This window comes from Cyrtonyx montezumae, unplaced genomic scaffold (assembly GCF_038088225.1).
Source record: "Cyrtonyx montezumae isolate F1298 unplaced genomic scaffold, pur_monq_1.0 scaffold_12, whole genome shotgun sequence".
Lineage (NCBI taxonomy): Eukaryota > Metazoa > Chordata > Aves > Galliformes > Odontophoridae > Cyrtonyx > Cyrtonyx montezumae.
Window position 1 is genome coordinate 15,295,978 of NW_027071848.1, and position 19,480 is coordinate 15,315,457.

The following is a 19,480-nucleotide window of genomic DNA, read 5'->3' on the forward strand; positions in this document are numbered from 1 at the left end:
ATGGCTTAAGGTCTGATTTGGTGTTCTTCTGACATTGTAACAATGAGAAGTTTCATGTTTGATTTCATGGTGCTGCTCCTGAGAATTTGGTATTTCATCCTAATACTACAGTTTCTGAAAAATGTCCATGAGAGCTGCACAATGTGGGAGGGAATGTTTCTGGCAATCTTTGTCCTTTCCCAGAGTTATTATGCTGATGGATTTGCTATCACATTAGTCAAAGCTTTCCTCTACTAGGAATCGTCTCATTTGTTTTTGTCTGGGGAAGCAAACAAAAATAACTTACTTCTGAAAGACAGACATTTTACTTACCAAAATTTGGAGCTCAATTTTCTTTGTAACTCAGTTTAAAGAACTAGATAAGAGTTTAATGTGTGCAGACTGAATCTGTCTAAATACAAATATTTTTTTTCTTCCCTCTGAAAATAAATCTGCTTTTCAGCTAAATTCTCCCATTGCAAATTGCTTAAATGTTATGTTGCAATGGTATTAATTTCATGTAACTATAGTCACTGAATACTCAGATTTTCTCTATATAATGTCAGGCACCTTTGAATTGTGACTCATTTCCCTTGACAAAGGACATTACACTCTAACACTGCCCACTGTTTATGTTTGACTCTAGAGGAGATCCACATGACTTATTCAGGCTACTTCTCTGGTTTTCAGATAGGTGAAGTTGTCATTAATATGTGTGCATGCGTTACTTGCATTATATCATCAGCTAGCTTAAAATAGGCTTTCCAAAACTCAGGCACCTAACATTGCTAGACATGTTTGGGTGACCCATACTTCACCATGGTTGTCCTTTCCTTATTGGATGTGCTGGTGGCACAGGCTGGTGGCAGAGCTACTTTATCCTTTTTCATATCCCCCTGGAAATGAATGAAAATTTGAACTGGAATTCCTCACAATTTATTTATTTTTTTTACAGTGCAAGGGGGGAGGGAGATCCAGGGACCAGAATTTTGGCATCCTCTCCTTCCTCACCTGCCTCTTGGTGCTACTTTGGGCAGAAAGGGTAAGCAGGCTGTAGAACTGATGCAGATCTGTCACTAACCCTCAGGGCCAGACCCTAACAAAACCTCTTAATGTAGCAGCAGTCTAACATGGAAATTTGAGTCATGAGAATAAAAGATGACTGTAAAGGGTGAGTTTTGCTGACTTTAGAGATAAGATTTAAACTGATATGTGGGATGGGGTAAAAACACAGTATTCTCTTCATCTTTTTGTGTTTCGGCATTTGTAAGGCTCCAGGCACCGTGGCATCTAGGCATGAAAGATACCTTGTGTCAGCAGGATATGCATCAAAGGAGTCCTTTTCTAATGGATAAACCTGATATCAAAGAACTGAAGAAACTGAACCAAAATTTACAGGTGTCCCTGCTTTGATCACTAATTAAAATGTGACTTATACTCACGGTGTCCCTATTACAGGACTTGACACAACAAAGCTTTTGAGATACCTGACTATTTCTTGAAATGCTGTGAAAGACAGGTGTTCATTCCTGGGAGAGCTTTGAAGCTAAAAATAAAATAAAACAAAATTAAAATTAAAGGATATTTCCTGGTACATAGTAATCACCTTAATACTTACATTCGAGGGGTTTTTGTGTTTGTGTTAAATACTGACAGAGCTCCTGGCTGGAATGGAATGCAGACAATGAGGTAAAGTAAAGCCTTGTAAGTCATTTGAGATCAATTGTCAGAGAATGCATCTCAGCCATGTCATTATCAGATTAATAGTCAATTTCCAATTTAAGCAGGAATTATTTGGATAACCAAAATCAAAAGGAAAGTTTTTGCAAAATTTTGCCTTGAAGCAAAACACAAGTTTTAGAGATAGGATTTTTGTGGTTTTCAACATGGGAACAACACCCCCTTGAAATTTTGTGCTCCATAGGCAGACTGTGAGGACTAGCCTCAGCACCCTGGACTGTTACATGGATCAGGCCATCTCATCTCCACTTTGCTCTCAGCAGCCAACCCAGACACCAGGAGCCCAGCCTACTCATGTGAATGCGCCATATGGCAGCCATATGTGTTGGTGAACCAGAACAACTAGCTTAGATTGCAGATTTGAGGATGTCTTCTTACAACAGGTTATTCGGTTAGTGGGCTTTCTTGTGGCTTTTATCTCTGCTTAACTCTCTATGGCAAACATTAAAAAAGTCACCCAAGCCTTGCTATTTCTTTTGCCTCCTACTTAACTCCCTTCATTTTTGTTTCTTAGTCAACAATCATAAGCTTGTAACTTTTAGATTTATCTCTGGTTTGAATAACATTGAACATGTCTGGGGATGAATCTTTCTTAAAGGCAACTTATGTTTAGGGTATATAACGTCTCAAAAGAATCCTCCCACACCACGCCATTATTTAACAAATTCTTAAGCATTGAAGACATTTTCTCTCTGTTACAACTTAAGTAAACTCTGAATCTTTTTGCTTCCAGTCACTAACTTGTTTGGCTTTAAATTCTGCTACCTGTAAAGCTAGTCTGCTCATATTATACCACATAATGGCTGGTGGATGAGGGAAACACTGTTGATGTAGTCTACCAAGACTTTAGCAAAGCTGTCAGCACTCTCCTACAGTATTCTCCTGGAGAATCCAGCAGCCCATGGCTTGGACAGATACACTCTGCAGTATAAAGAACTGGGTGGATGACTGGGCCCAGAGAGTGGTGATGAATGGGGTTAAATCCAGCTGCCAGCTGGTCATGAGTGGTGTTCCTCAGGGGTTGGTATTGGAGCCTGTCCTGTTCAATATCTTTACTGATGACCTGGATGACGGCTTTGAGTGCACCCTCAGTAAGTTTGCAGATGACAACAAGGTGACTGGAAGTGTCAATATGCCAGGGGGTAGGAAGAGTGTACAGAGGGATCTGGACAGGCTTAATAGCTGGGCTGAGGCCCATAGGATGAAGTTCAACAAGGTCAAGTGCCAGGTTCTGCACTTTGTCCACAACAACCCCAGGCAATGCTACAGGTTTGGGGCAGAGTGGCTGGAAGACTGTGTAAAGGAAATGGACCTAGGGGTATTGGTTGATGCTCAACTAAACATGAGCCAGGAGTGTGCCCAGATGGCCAAGAGGCCAATGACCTCCTGGTTTGTATCAGAAACAGTGTTGTGAGCAGGAGCAGGGAAGTAATCGTCCCTCTGTACTCAACACTGGTGGGGCCACATCTCAATAACTGTGTTCAGTTTTGGGTCCCTCACTACAAGAAAGACATTGAGGCACTGGAGAGACTTCAGAGAAGGGCAACAAAGTTGGTAAGGGGTCTGGAACACAAGTCTGATGGGGAGCAGCTGAGGGAACTGGGACTATTTAGTCTGGAGTAGAGGAGGCTCAAGGGAGGCGTTATTGCTCTCTACAACTGCCTGAAAGGAGTTTGTGGTGAGGTGTGGGTTGGCCACTTCTCCCATGTAACTAGCAATAGAACTACAGAGAATGGCCTCTGAAACATGGCGATATGGCACTGCAGTACATGTTTAGTGGAGTGGTGGTGATGGGTTGATGGTTGGACTAGATGATCTCATAGATCTTTTCCAACCATAATGATTCTATGGTTCTATGAAACATATGGTTCTGTGAAAAATTCCATGGTTCTTTGCATCTCTGAGATGCGGATTACTCCTGTGAGTCAGTCTACTTCTGCGTGAGCATATTTAACTGTAGTGCTGTGCTTTGTTATTGTACTCGTCCATTTCTGAGGCACTCACTTTTTATTATAATGATCTACAAAGGCAAATTTACAGATATTCAGTTGAGTAGTGTCACAAGAAAGGTGGTGTCTGAGTTCGATAATAGTTGTTGTGGACTTCTTTTGTATCTGTAGGCCTTATAGATGGACTAGCATAATAATTTCTGCATGCAGTAAAAAGTTGTAACTGAGGATTGGAGCATATTTTTAGGTTATAGCTGTGCTTTTCTAGTTTAAAGTTGTCTGTCGAAGACTGTCCAGAGCATGAAAATTTGATCAACCAGAACAATAAATGAAAATCCCAGCCTAACAACACATGGAAAAATAGCCAACTGCTGCCTGGATTACCACAACTGTCAACATGGTTTCCATTCAGAAATCCTCTCTTTGGCCTTCTAATAGTATTACTAATGGAAAGAATGCTCTTAAAGAAGGCAAGCTTCTTTACATAGTTTCTTTTGATTGCATACCAAGCAGTGTTTCAAACAGAGAAAATGAATAAACAACTGTAAGAATTTGCAAACAATTACATGTTTTTCTTCATCTTTCTGCCTCTACCTCTTTTAATACAAGTGTATGTGCACAGAATGTCATAGAATCACTAAGGTTGGAAAAGACCTCCAAGTTCCCTAGCACTAATATTTCCCCACTAATCCATGTTCCTTAGTACAACTTATACATAACTTTTTCAGATATTATCTGAAGTATTATCCAGTGAAATAGTGCAACTTCAGAATTGTCACAGATTTTCTCCAGAGGTTCAAAACTGTGCAGCCAAATAGGTTAGCTTCATTGTGTCTCAGCAGAAAGAGTGTCCAGTTTTCTTACAACTTCTTTTGTAGTAAAAGTAGATGCAGTTGCAAGGGTTGCAGGAAAAGGTAGCAGGACCCATTTACTGAGTACTATTGCTCTGTTTGGGGTATTTGCAGAAGGGATTAGAGAGTGCTTCATCAATACATAGCTTTAAATACATAGCTACTTAAGGGAAATATCTCAACTTTTATTCAGGTTGCTAAATGATACTTAAACCTCAGTTGAAGTGATGCTAGCTTTGGTCTTCAAAAGTGCAATTTATGGCAGTGGAAGAAAACAAATTCAGATTCACTATTTCAGTGTTTGTTTCTTATTCATTTGATGAAGAATCAAGGAACAAAGTGATACAGCTAGGAAAAAAGAACAAAAACAAGGTGAAAATGTACAAAAACATACTTCAAAATCATGTGTTATTGATTATCTAGTTCAAAGCACAGGTGCCTTTATCAATGTCAAGCTATGATAGCTGGAATATACTTTTTTTATTTAGTGGGTGAAATGAATAACCAGTGCTCTCATTACACTGATTTGTCTCAGTACATTCAGAGATATGTGACAACACTGCTATGGCAAGTCCTGTACCTTCTATATTATATCATTATTTGTACACAGAGATCTGCCTTGAAATCAGTCACCTCCATTTTTGAGCACCATAACACTTCTTGTTTATTTTACATATGTAAGAGCTGCAGTTAAAAAAAGTTACTTAACAAGATTCATATCCTGCAATGGAAATATGAGACTGCTTAGCAGTTTTCAGTAGCTGACCCAGCTTTAAAGTAATGACTGTATCTACAATTGACAATTTTAGTTCTGGAAGTACTGCTTGAAAAAAATGGATCAGTCTGTGCAGCATTTCTGTCTGTGAGGAGCCTGAATTTGTATGCTAATAGTCTGGATGAGAGGTATGAATTGGATGAACTTGTTCCACAGGAGCTTCAGGAGTGTTTTTAAATGGCTCAGCCCAGTACTGACACTGGGAATGGCCTTCTCAGCGCTGATGTTAAATAATGATCTCCTCTGATGCTTGGTGCCTTGCCTGCCCACAGAAACATCATTTATCTGGAGCTGCTGCAATTCTCAATCCACTAACACTGTGATGAAAGTCTTCTTTTCCTTCAAGTACCTCTTTGCCAGGAGCAAATAGCAACAGCAGGCAGATAACAGGAACAGTACCTCCCAAGAGCAAAATGAAGTTTTATTTAACGTGCTCTAGGATAAACAATGCATTAAAACATTAGTGTGGGCAAATTTTTCCCAACAGTTCTTAAAACGTAGGTAGAGATACGTAGTAGTGGCTTTTGCCGCATTACCCCAAAACAAAATATTCCCCTCAAACCCAGCAGCGTGCCTCTCTCTGTTTCTCTGTCACCCATAGATTGCTGGTTATGTCACCCATTTCTAATGTTAGCTTCTCCCTGGACACTTGAGGTTATTTTTCTATACAGAAATGTGTGTTTTTCCTCAGAAGTTTTGAGTTCAGCTGAACCAGTGCCAGAAGGAACATTGATACCAGGTGCCTTCTCTGGCAGAATTCAGAATCACACCTACAGATAAAGTGTAAAATTACATGTGTCGTGCCCAAGCACCACAAATTACTCTGCCCTTCATCTCATATAACATGATAACTCCTACTTTGAGACTTCAGACAATGTAGCCTTGGCAAAAGGAAAGTTTTTCATGGCCAAGTACATCAAACCTAATGTATTTTACTGCACCAGAGGGGTTGGCTTTTAAAAAGAATGTATTCCAAAGTGAATTTACCTTTAGGGTATAAACTAAAACATATTGCCCTGGGCAACTGCAATGATAAACAGCACTTAAGTTGTTTGGAAGGCACCACAATACTCTTGTGCTTGCTGCTGGAGGCTTCTGATGAGAGAAGCAGAAGAGTAGGAGTCATCTCCTCAGAGATTCCTGATTGCTGCGAAAGCATCTCAAATGTCCATATTTCATCCTTATGCCAGAAAGCTGTTGAGGATTGAGGAGCGGTGGTCAGGTCAGGTAGCACCACGTGGAAGCTGGAGAAAAGGAGATGATTCCTCAAGCCCATGGCACCATGAAGGCCAATGCTGCTGCCTCAAGGCCACATGTGCTGTGTGGGCAGGTGGGAACTTTGTGTGTGTATTCCCGCATTAACTTTTTGCATTCAGTGCACAAATAACAAATTCACTCCTTTACCTATATATGTTATTTCTCTCATCTCATCTCACTTTGAAGTTCTGAGCCTTTTAGATGTACAGCTGATCTAATTAACCTCTAGCATACAAAATAGCTAGTTTGCAAATATGATTTTGCTGTAATCAAGGCTTGATGAAGCAGGTGATTGTCATTTTTAATGGAGGATTGGGTAACTGTAACAAACCACCTCTGGTGGTGAGAGTGAAGTGACTGCTCCAAAAGGACTACACTGGTAAATAGTCTCTAAAAACAGGACCACAGTATTTACCTTGTGAACATTCACACAAGGAAGCCCTTGAGTGGTACAGACTGACGTCCTTTTCCATACAGAACTGCAGGGTTTTGCACCAAGGAAAAAAATTGGTCTCAGACTGGGCTGCCAGCAGAGATCACATAAAAATTTACATATTATTAAGATAAAAAGAGTAATTTCCTGGTGATTTTTTACCTATTTTCCTGCAATGGCAATAATGTTATTCAAGTGTTTCTGATTCAAATTGTTCTGTGTGAAAACAGACCTAATGTTTTTTAAAATGTATATGCTAAATTGTTACTATGCCATCTTAATCTCAATTTCACTTTGAATTTCCGAGCCTTGTGCATTTTGCTGCAAAAAAGAAGATATGGAAAATGTTGGCTTTTGAACTAAGTGACTGCTTAGCATATCATTGCTAATATGGAACTGGCCCGGTTAAGGACATAAATCTTTGAGGACAAAGATAATCATCTTTTTAACTTGCAAATTCCTTATTAGAGTGTGGATAGTGTTACTATAAATTCAAGCTGCACATTATGAGCCATACATTTTTTAGTTATTTGAATTCATTCTCCGAATATTTAGTAAGATGATGAAGGGAGATGAATGGTATCTCCCCAGCTGGACACAGTTCTAGCTTAAGCATGACAATGAACTGCTAATATGAAGATGGAACTTATGGATAGCGGCCAAAAGAAAATAACATTGCACCAGTGGAATTCCAGTTCAAGCTCTATTCTGGAAAGAAATAATTCTAACAAGGCTTCTCTCCCCTTTTGGAGCTTCTGGAAAAAAATAAATGGAAAAGCCAAGTGTGTGGTCTTTGAAATTTCAGATTAATTTGTAAAAGAGACAGCATGGGCAGCTTTTGGGAAAAGAAACAAAAACAAATGCTGCAAGTTGACAAGAAATATTTGCTGTCCATAAGCTCTTACAACAGCACCCATGAGTCTGCAGATTGAATGTTTTTTGTTTTTTTTTTCCCCAGTAAAGTGCCTGGAACAGAGAGCCTTAGAGCCTTGTGCAAATTATTGAAGTGGTGGTTTATTCCTCTTTTTTAAAAAGAAAAAAAAAAAAAGATATCTGACATGTGAATAATAATTTTGTTGGTGTACATGAATCTTGATGTTTATATTTTGGAGTCCTTTTGGATTCATACCTAATCCTTTTTTTTCCCCTTGAAAGAGCTGTTGAACTAATACTTTGTTTCTCCCTTCAATTCAGATAATGGTATGTGTGTCTTGGAGAGTGCTGTTGATAGGTAAGGTTTTCACATGCAGCAAATCTAAGTCAAATTTAATGTTTTTAACATGTGAAGAAAATCTTATTTATTCCTGAAGATTTGGCAGTAAGATGGGTCTCCAACAGAAATGTGCATGATCGCAATCCATGCAAATCTGTGTAAGTGCTGACATCTTCAAAACACTATGTGTGATCCTGGGTACAGTAATCTGTGCAATGCTCAGTGCTATACTGTGTCTTCGTGCTGGCTCACACACCTTGATACTTATCTAGCCAGAAGTTTGCATTCACTCTGGTTAAAAAGGCCACAGATATTTTCCATGCTCTTCTCTCTGATGGTGTGTCTGATCTTAAACTCACAGCTCACAAGGTGTTTCTATGAAGTATTACTTATCGACCCTGTTCATTGTTAAATAAAATTAGAGTGTTATGGAGTCTTTATCCTTGGACATGTTCAGAAAATAAATGGACAAGATACTAACCAATTTCATTTGATGTTGAAGTTGTCCCTTTTCTCAGCAGGAGTACTTGACCTCTTGAGGGCCTTCCAACTGAAATAATTCTGTGAGCTCATTACTGAAAATCTGTTCTTTTTTTTTTCTTTTTCTTTTTTCTTTTCTTTTTTTTTCCAGGCTGAATAGCATATCAGAAATATATGTTAATATTCTTGTATCAGTATTCTAAGAGCCAACTGTAAACTCAGAACCAGGTCACGATAAGCTTGTGAACTTTGACTTAGTCACTCAACTGCTCTGTCACTTTTCCCAGACAGTCAAGCTGGTGGTCTTTTATAGAGATTTCTGTCTTCAGTAAAGCTTTTTTTTCTCCACTGACTCTTATGGGCAGCCTAGAATTCTAAGTACTGCAGTTTAATTTTGTGTCTACAGATAAGTGGAATGAATTCAGGCCTCGGCAGATATTTCCATTTTGTCTCTAATAGTAGACATTTCCTTATTTTGACAATAAGCTTCAAAGGAAGCCATTGGAAGTGAGATACAGTGTTATAATTTCAGGAATTACTGGTAATTTGAAAAATTGACCCCACAGAGATTCTGGTAAGGCTCTTAGATAGCTCTGAACTGCACGAAGGAATGGAACAGGTTTTCGGACTGGTTACTTTGGGAAAGAAATTCGGAAAAATCAACGATTTGCAATTGAAGTACTATTAAAATCAATGTTCCCTTTTGTCAATTTTTCTTTTCAAAGACCAATAAGTTAGCATGGTTGTCAGCCTTGTTTGCTTCATTTCAGTGGTTGAAGCTGCAGGATATGCTCAGTAGACAAAGAATGAGGGAGATAAATAGAGATTTTACTGATGAATTGTTTTTACATGAAGGCAAATACCACATTTGCCTTTTAAAGCAATTGCTATTTTATCCAATAGATGCACTTATTTACAGCAGCTCAGATAGTTTACATTTGAGATGAAAGCTTAGCAAGATCAACTTGGTTCAGTACAACCAAATGAAACACCAGCCAAGCTCTTATGCAGGGATCAATGTGCCAGCCGTTGGCTCTAGTGATAAGAAATATAAAAACTCTACAGCAGCACCCATAATGGATTTGTTTGGAGCTTAGCTGGGCTATTCTCAGTCTAAAATAACTCAATAAATATGCAGAGCTAGCTTTAACCCTGGTTGAACTCACTGCTGTGAACATGGCACACACATGTCCCATTATGACCAAAGGCATCTTGGGAAAAATATACTCCGCTAGTTCTCTGCACATAGAAGAGCTGCACACTATAATCTAGACTGAAGTATGAACTAGCTGATGGTGCAGTGTAACAAGAAAATTTTACAAGTATACAAGAAAGCCACGAGAAAAATCAGGCAGCCCTTTCATTTATGTAAATGCTTTAATTTTGTTCTTACAAAAGCTCAAGCATTCTGTATGATAATTCATAATCACTTGCAAAGTCTTTGTGTCCTTAGCAAGACAGGTACATAAATAATTCTAGAGAATAGTTCTTGGAAATTATTATCTCTAGTAGTAATATTTTAAAACTACTGGGGACATATTCAATTAAATCTTCATATAGTTTCCATACCAAAGAAATTCACACAAAGCTGAATAAATAATAGTGGAGAAAATATTTCCAGCCTGTACTAACTGACAGTAGGGCTGCTTTACACTACTTTAGAGATGTAAATAGACCTAAAGAGCTTTAAATGAACTGTTAATGCAGGACATAAAAGACATTAGCAAGAATGAGAACCAGCTCCATGTATATCAGGGAGTTAAAATATTGCTGGGATTACTTGGCTTCATAAATTCAAAGAAAGATTATGAATTCAATTCAGACTTTGAAAATTATTATGCCTTCTCCTTTGCTTTATTTTTAATTTCCCACATTCTTCTCTGCCATGAATCATGATTACTTTTGTGCTCTGTGCCCAGCTTCAGAAGCAAGGGAGAACACTATCTTGACAGTCCAGTAGTCTAATTGCTGGCTACCTTCTGAGATATGCAATGTGGATTCAGGCTGAAGAAGATCTGGATTTTCCTCACTTGCTGCCTAAATGAATCTTGAACCCTATGAAGTTTGCTGCTCCAGACCCAGATTTTTATTTTGTTTTTAATTTAGTGCTGAATTTATCAGTTGTATACTTATAAATCAGGGTTGTCTGAAAGCTTATGTGGGATATCCTTGCTCATCTATGAAATACCAGCAGGGTTTATGTCTTAGTTCCACTTGCTTTGCTAGGCCAGAGTCATGTGAATGTGTATGAGAATTTAGATCCCCTGAGGAGCTCAATATTGTTTTAGCTCAGGCTAGATTAAGTTAGTTCTATAACTAACTTTTGGTGGAGAAGCACCCAAAACAGGATTGAGGTGAGAAGTCATTGTTGTACTAGGAGTATTGATTTGAGGATGGACAGAATCATGAAGGGGGAGTTAAGGAAGGAATCGGCAGTCAGCATAAACTGATTTGCAAACTGCCAGTGAACTCGGGCCAGGTTTAAGCACTGCTGGGAAGGATGTATCTCCTACATAATCATGTAAATTTCTCATCCATATTTGTGTGAAGTATAGGAATTGTCTCGTTTCTGGAAAGAGGATTCTCCCTCATGGTTGTAGTAATACATTCCTTGCTGAGGGGAAGTTGATGGGTGATCTTGAAAGATCGGTAATACTGGCATGTCGGAATGGACTATTACCGTTAATACCAAAAATCATGGATGCATATAGCTTTGGATTAGCATGGAGAGGACAGCATATGCCAGTGGTACCTGGTTCATAACTCTGTTGACTCATGGAAATTATTAATGTGTTCCTTGACTAGAATCTGGCAGCTCCCATCAGTGAGAAGTCCATGCTGCTTTTTGGTGCCTACTCTCTTGAGACAAATTCACAGGTACATCCTATTTGGGAAAGCAGGAGGTCAACAACCAACCTAATTTTTCCAACCTAATGTATCTATGAATCTATGAAACAACAATACCAAGTTGGTGAATGCCCCTCATATATTTTGTTCTGATTGAGCAATCAGTACAGATGCAGAAGGCAGTAATTTTTTCAGTCCCTGGAATTTTTTTCCAAAGCGAATAAACCTTGCCTGTACCTCTCTCTTCCAGTACTGTTTGGTGTTCAAAATTGCACTCGCTGTAGGAGCCAATGAAATCCTACTGCGTTCTGCGGTTTTACCTCTCACTTGCATGACTATGGCTTCTGCTGTTTTCACTTCTCTACAGTCTCTAAAAATCAAGTTAATCAATTTTAGGCAAGTGATCAAGTTAATCAATTTTAGGCAAGTGACTTTCCAGTCTACCTGGACATCCCAACTACAGTTCATGCATGCAGGAGTTGAACAAGTAACACTGGGTTTACGTAATCTGTAGTGACAATCAAGGAGAAAGACAACAATGAAAACCCTGCTGTTGGCCACAGAAGTTTCTCTTCAAAAGGAGAGGTGATTCCTGAGGAGCTAAAGTTTCTGCTGGAGTGACTGTCCAAGAAGCTGAGATCACAGCTGAAATTTGGGAATTATTATTTATCCTTTCTTACCTGTGGTGTTGCTAATGGGTCAGGAGAGATTCACACACTGACTCAGTCTTCCTCTCTACTATATATTTAAATATTCACTGGCATCAGTTATGACATGTAGATGCCCTATTCATATCACACTACTGAGAAGTCCCTTGTGGTTCTCTTTGACTTGCTTAGTATCTAACAATGTTCCATCAGTGAATGAGATGCCATGGGAGCCCATTCCTACAATCTAGAAAGGAAGAATGTCTTCTGCTAGAGAGTGCCAGTCTGGATCTAAAACCTGGAAGTTCACCTGGTCTTTCATCTCAACCCTCAATAAGACTGATAGGTAAAAGGAACTTTCCTCAGAAATGCAAAACTTACTCTTAAAATTTATGTGTTATTCTGGGTTGTATAAATGAAGTGGTTTTGTCCCCCATTATTATTATTTTGTAATGAAGAAAAAGAAAATATGCTGTTTTGAGTCAAACTAGGTTTTTCTTTTCTTTAAACACCTAATCTATGTCCACCAAAAACAAGCAATTTGATCAGGACACAGCTATAATCATGACCTATTCATAACTGCCATTTAAAGTATTTCAAAAGCAGAGAACAAATAATGTTAGGGAGAAACTCATCCTCACTGTAGTTTATGTAAGTAAAGTAATTAATTTTCAGACAAAGTGCAACACACAGAGCTACAAGTTCTTGAAATAGGAAGTTTTTCAAACTCCCTTTCACAGACTGGAAGAGGTCAGTGCTCAAAGATACTCCAAGTGCCAGTCCTGTAGCTGGGAAAATCCTCCAGGAAGAAGAAAGAACTGAAGGGCTTTTATTTATGAAATATGGGAACAGGAAAAAAACAAGAGAGAATTCTGTTATAAAACAAGTACCATCATCTAAACCCTGCTCATCATCCTTACACAACACAGAGCAATAACAAAAGACAATGTAGTTGTGTTTTTCACTTCACTTCTAATTCTCTGTGAATTATTAAAATTATGATGATGTGTTTGATTCCAGGGAAGTCTTTGCCCTGAGTTAAAATGCAATAAATACTAAGCCGATATGTCTCCTTCTGGATTCATTTTGAATGTAGGACCATAATATAATAGAATGAAGCTTGCTAAAGATGAACCTGGGGGAACAGTGCTGGAGCTGGAGGTGATGCATATGGCTCAGCTGAAGTGCATCTACACCAGTGCATGCAGAATGGGCAACAAACAGAAGGAGCTGGAAGCCCCTGTGTGGCAGGCAAATTATGACTTAGTTGTCATTACTGAATCATGGTGGGATTGCTCCCATGTCTACAGTGCTGCTATGGATGGCTACAAGCTCCTCAGAAGTGATAGGCAAGGAAGGAGGGGTGGTGGCATTGCTCTCTGTATGTTCTTGTGTGAGAACATGACAAAATTGTTGAGCTCAGGGCAGGGAAAAATAAAGTTGAATCTCTATGGGTAAGGGTCAGGAGGAGGGACAAGGTAGACACCCTAGTGATGGTCTGTTACAGAATGCCTAATCAGGATGAAGAGATGGCCAAGGTGTCCTACAAACAGCTGGTAGAAGTTACATGATTGTCAGCCCTTGTTCTCATGGGAGACTTCACTTTCTCTGATATGTGCTGGGAATATAATACAGTACAGGAAAAGCAGTCTAAGGGGTTCCTGGAATGTGTGGAAAATAACTTCCTGATGCAGCTGTTAAGAAAGCCGAACAGATGAGGTACCCCGCTAGACCTGCTGCTCACAGAGAAAGACTGGTGGGAGATGTGGAGGCTGGGAGCTGTCTTGGGTGGAACAATCACAAAATTAGAATTCTCAATTCTTGGTGAAGTCAGCTAAACCACTACCTTGAACTTCTGGAGGATGGACTTTGAACTGTTTAGGACCCTGGTAGGGAGGGTCCTTTGGGATTCAGTCCTACAGGGTAAAGGGGTCAAGGAAGGCTGGTCACTCCTCTTGAAAGAAGTCTTAAAGGTGCAGGAGCAGGATGTCTCCTTGTGCTGTAAGATGAGCCAGAAAGGAAGAAGACCAGCATGGATAAAAAGGGAAGATTTGCTGAGAGTCCAAGCCATTAGGAGATCTCAAATACTTCTTTCAGCAATAGCTTATCAAGAACACACCTTCAGATAGCGCTCTGCAGACAGAATCACATCTTCACAGGTGACATGTCTCAACCATAGGATTCTCAAAACACTCATCATATATTTGCTGCCTTCACCAGTATTTACTTTCCTATAAAGCTGAAGCTGAAAAGGATAGACAAAAAAATACTTTTTTGAATTAAGCTAGCACATCTCCTTTGGCTGAAGTGAGCTAGGAGGCAGCTCAGATGATACATGTGAGGAGAAGATCAGAGAAGCTGAGACTGGGCTGTGGGTGGCAAATTTGCAGCAGGGAGTTTACACATAAGGAAATGCATTGAAAAGGGAGCTTCTGGGCCAAAGAAATGCCTTTGCTGAGCATTGGTTAAATGACAAGAGATGTTAGCAGTAGAGAGCAGGTCACAGCTGGCTTGTACTGATAAACTATTCAGAGGAGGGGGAACAAGAATTTCACCTTCAGCCACCTGATACTGGTTCCTGGGAAGCTGCTAAATCATCTTGTAATTTCCTGTAGCTTACAGGTGAAAGGTGTTGTACTGATTTTTGAGGCTCTGCCCTCTAACAGCTTTCCTGGAAAGAACAGAATTGAATTAAAACTAGCTTTTCTAGGTAGATTTATGCATAGATCAAGCCCTTTTAGTTCCTCATTGCTATCAATCTTATATACCCATATGGTGCGCAGTCAGCTAGTACAAGACTTCTACCATCTCTATGGTAAAATGCAACGAAGCTGTGTGGGGTACACGATTTTTAACAAATCAGTCCAGAAAACTTCTTTATTGGGAACTTGAAAGTATTCCAGAAGAAAAAATGAAAAATAATGTGTATCCTCAGTGTTATGTTTCCATTCAGATTAACCTTCTGATAATCAGCAGAGTAGAATCACATCAGATTTCTCCAAACCTCTGCTGTTGGTATGAGATTGCTCCAGGGAGCATATGATTGCTCTCTTTTGCCAGTGGTTTCTTCGGCTGTACTCTTAAGATTGATGGGATTTCCAACACCTTCTCTGGGAGTGATTCCATAGTACTCTTGCGACAAGTTAGCAGTATATTTAACTGCAGTGTGTAGAAAACATCTACTTTTGACCACAATTTTCTCATACTGTACCTTATTTATTGGTCATCAAATTATAACAATTTTGGCCACTATGGATCTGGGAGGAATCCAAACTGTTAGAAAATAAAATCTCCATATGCTTCAACTAATTCACATATACCTTCAGTCTCACCACTATTCAAATAAAGAAATAACGAGTGAAATGGTAATGAGTCATGATCATATTAGTATCTATGGAATTTAAACCTAGTGTCAGTTTCAGAAAGATGCTTACCTGCAACTAAGTGATAGTGCATTATCTGAAATGCTTTAGAAGACACAAAAGTTGGCAAAAAGTCTCAAAACTTATTGGTAGCAATGGATATTAGCTTGTTTTCTCAGTTTTCCTTAGAATATTCCAGTTCATGGACATGCAAACTAATTGATAATTACAAAACTTGAACAGAATGTCCCTATTTGTAAATCAAAATTATTCAAGACAAATATTAATTGCAAATGCAGCCTTTTTTCTATTCATGAATACATTTGTTTCACATAAATATTCATTGAATAGTTTATGAGAACAAATTTTATTCTGTGGTTTGCATATAAGATTGCCATTTATCTATATAGTCTCTATCTGTGCATCATGACTTATCAATAATTCACACAGGTATGGTCTCTTCTCCCCCAGAGTGAGATTGTGACTTTAAAAACAAAGTAATATGGAATGAAGTATAGAGATAATTGCAGCATTGGCATCTTTTACAGAAAAAAAATCACATGTGCTAAATTTGAGGAAAGTATGAAGATTTGTGATTATCATGACAAATAACCACAGCTGTGTGAGGATTTATAGACATGACATACTATAAAAACAAAAATAGCAGGAAACTCTACTTATTTCTTTTATTCACAAAAGTATTATTGAATCACAGCATTATTGTAAATGCTCATTCTCACAATGATACAATTTCCCTTTTGAATCTTGAACAAATGAACAGCATTAATTGTAGCTGTTTGTCTGCTTCCAAAAACTGTTGGACAAGATAATACCCAAGCTTTGTGTTCACAAAAATAGAACTGGTCTGTACCTCCTGTCCTTTCCCTGTCCTCCTTCCTCTTTTTTATTTTCTGAGGAAAATGAATGTGAGCCAAACTCCTCCTTCCATTTTTATTGCTGAGGGCAATTCCCTCGTCAACAGCTCTGCACCTTTTAACCTTCATGATGTGATGTTGATGGAGCTGCCACTTAAAAACAGATTCTGTTTGGCCACCGGGGAGCTTCCTGTGGCAGTGAAGATGACAGTGTCTTTTGCAGGAGGCTGCTTTTGAAATGTCTGTTGGGGGGAAGCCCTTGTTGTCCTGTATCTATCAGTATTTGGGTTCAAATGTAAAATCCCTGGGTTCATTCTGGATTCCTTACATGTAGGAGCTGCGGCCACTGGAGTGCTTGGGAGAGAGGAAAACCAAAGGAAGGAAACTCTCACTTGGCACATCGCCTTGTTTATCCAGCCTTGTGGAACAAACAAGCAAACAAAAAGCCCTGTCCAAAACAAGACCCACTGTGTAGCCCTCTGTGTGCTCTTGGAGTGTGGAATATTGGTTGGCTTTGAGCTCACTGATTTGAGGCAAGAAATTACAGGAATGTCTTGGACAGTGGATCATTCTCTAGTACACTAATTATTCTCACTGAACTGGCTATGGTGGGGGACTTAATGCTGTTTATTTCATTATCTTTTTCTTTTAGCACAATGGCTCTCTGAACAGGTGGAGGGGATTTTATCCAGCACATCTTTGGTGGTTAGCCAGCACATTCTTGCTCCTCCAGACATGAAAATATTTACATATTAGCATCAGGAAATAACATCTTTCACTTTTTTTTCCTTAATTTGTAAAATAGCATACTAACAGTTTATCAGATACGCCTTCCCAGCAGCAATTAGTACAGAAAACAACACCTCCACCTTGCATTCACTGCCCCTAGCTAACAGCAGTATTTTTCGTGTTAACTCTTTGTCACTGGGAGTTGATTTTTCCCAGCACAGCACCCAAGTGCAAAATGCATTAGCACAAATGTCTGAACTCCAAACCCATCTGGTGCTAGGAGCTATAAAGTATTGCAGTATTTGTCTACAGTAGATTTTTTAACAGACTTTCTGGACAATATCACTTAAGAATCATTGTTGTGCAATGGAATTAATTAACACAGGTAACATGCACAACATAAATTTTTACTGTTTCTTATATGCTGTAAAATTTCCAAGACAGAAGCACCTGGTAAAGCCATACTGTCTGAGTGGGCATGGCATTAGGAAGGCCTGGATGGGAGCAGATGGAAATTCTGAGGTTGAAATAAGAACAGATGGGAAGTCTGAAGGTGAAATTTGAACTTGGGTATTTCAAAGTTCACATGGCTGAACATGAAGTCCCATTAAACAAGTTCCAATGAAGAGTTAAAATGACAGGGTCTGTGGTGTCTTCTATCCTGGATTTCCAGTGTCACGGAGCTGTCAGTGATATTTGCAGCAGCAGCGACAAAAGCACTTGGCTTAAGCCTGCACCTTTCAAAAGGATTTCTCAACATTCAGCCTCTACTTGAATTTTTATGGAGGTGTTCATACTATAAGCATGGAAAAGCATTTGTAGTTTCATATGGAGCTGATGGCTCTCCCTTATAGCCTTACTCTTTGTTGAGACAAAAGTGCAGCCACAGAAAGTCATTCTGGTGGGGAGGCTGCAATGTGCCGCTGGTGGCACCACATCAAGGGTAAAACGGGGATGCAGAAAACAGCACTGAGCCTCATCTGCAGTCCCACTGACATAAAAATTCCTGCTCCTGTTAGCACAATTCTGTGCCCCATGCAGTCGGCTTATTTTAATACACACAGCTTCTTGAAAAAACTTTTCCTCTATCACTTCTCCTCCAGAAATTGTCTGTTATGCTGCTAACAGAGAAATTTAGAAACAAATATGATTGTTACCCATACATTACAGGCAAAACCACAGGCAGAAAAGTCTTCACTGGGCTTGTTCCTCGATGCTTGCTGAAGTTTACTACCACCTCACAAGGGATTTGGTGAAAGATTTTTGTTTCAGAGCGAATTTGTCTCATTTTGGTGGGGTTTTGTAGAGATTGAGTTTGTGTGTGCAACCTTGCAAGGACAATGTGGGGTGAACTGAGTGAAAGAGTCTGATGTTTCTACTAAACCAGGATGCTTTGTATACAATTATTTCTTTTAAAACCTGTCAAGCCCTGATACATGAGTGTCAACAGAGATTACTTTTTCAGCTCTGGTAGACATGCAGAGATCCTAGTTCAGAGATCCTGGTTATACAATGCAAAAGCTGCACCTTGCTCTGGATTTTCAGATTCAAGGTGCTTTTCACATTTAGGTAAACAGATCTTTTGAGGTGCTGATATGGGCAAGAAAATTTAGTCACTGGTTCTGACTTACCGTAATTTTTTTAGTGCCTGCCATAGCAGAATGGCAAATATTCTCTCAGTTTCAGCATTGGATGGATCACATAGAAAGGGGATACCCATCTACAACTTGACAAGTTCCCAGGACACTTATCTCACACATGTGTCCAACAAGATAGAATCATAGAATCATAGAATGCTTTGGGTTGGAAGGGACCTCAGAGATCATTCAGTTCCAATCCTCCTGCTGTGGACAGGACTGTGACTTACCAGATCAGGCTTCCCAGGTTCTCAGTCAACCTGGCCTTGAATACCTCCAGGGATGAGGTACCTACAGCTTCTCTGGGCAGCCTTTGTCAGTGCCTCTCTACCTCCTCAGTGAAAAATTTATCTCTGGCATCTATTCTAAATCTCCACTCTTTTAGCTTCAAACCATTCCCCCTTGTTCCATCACTATCAGACTGTAAAAGTTTGATTTCCCTCTTGCTTGTAATCACCCTTTATGTATTTGAATGCCACAATGAGTTGTCCCCAGAGCATTCTTTTCTCCTAACTGAACAAGCCCAGCTCCTTCAGCCTGTCTTTGTAGGAGAGGTGTTTCAGCCCTCTGATCATCTTTGTGGTCCTTCTCTGGACCCATTCCAAGAGCTCCACATCCCTCCTGTACTGGGGGCCCCAGACCTGGACACAGTACTTCAGATGGGACCTCACAGAAGAGAGGGGGTCAATCTCCTCCCCTCTCCCTG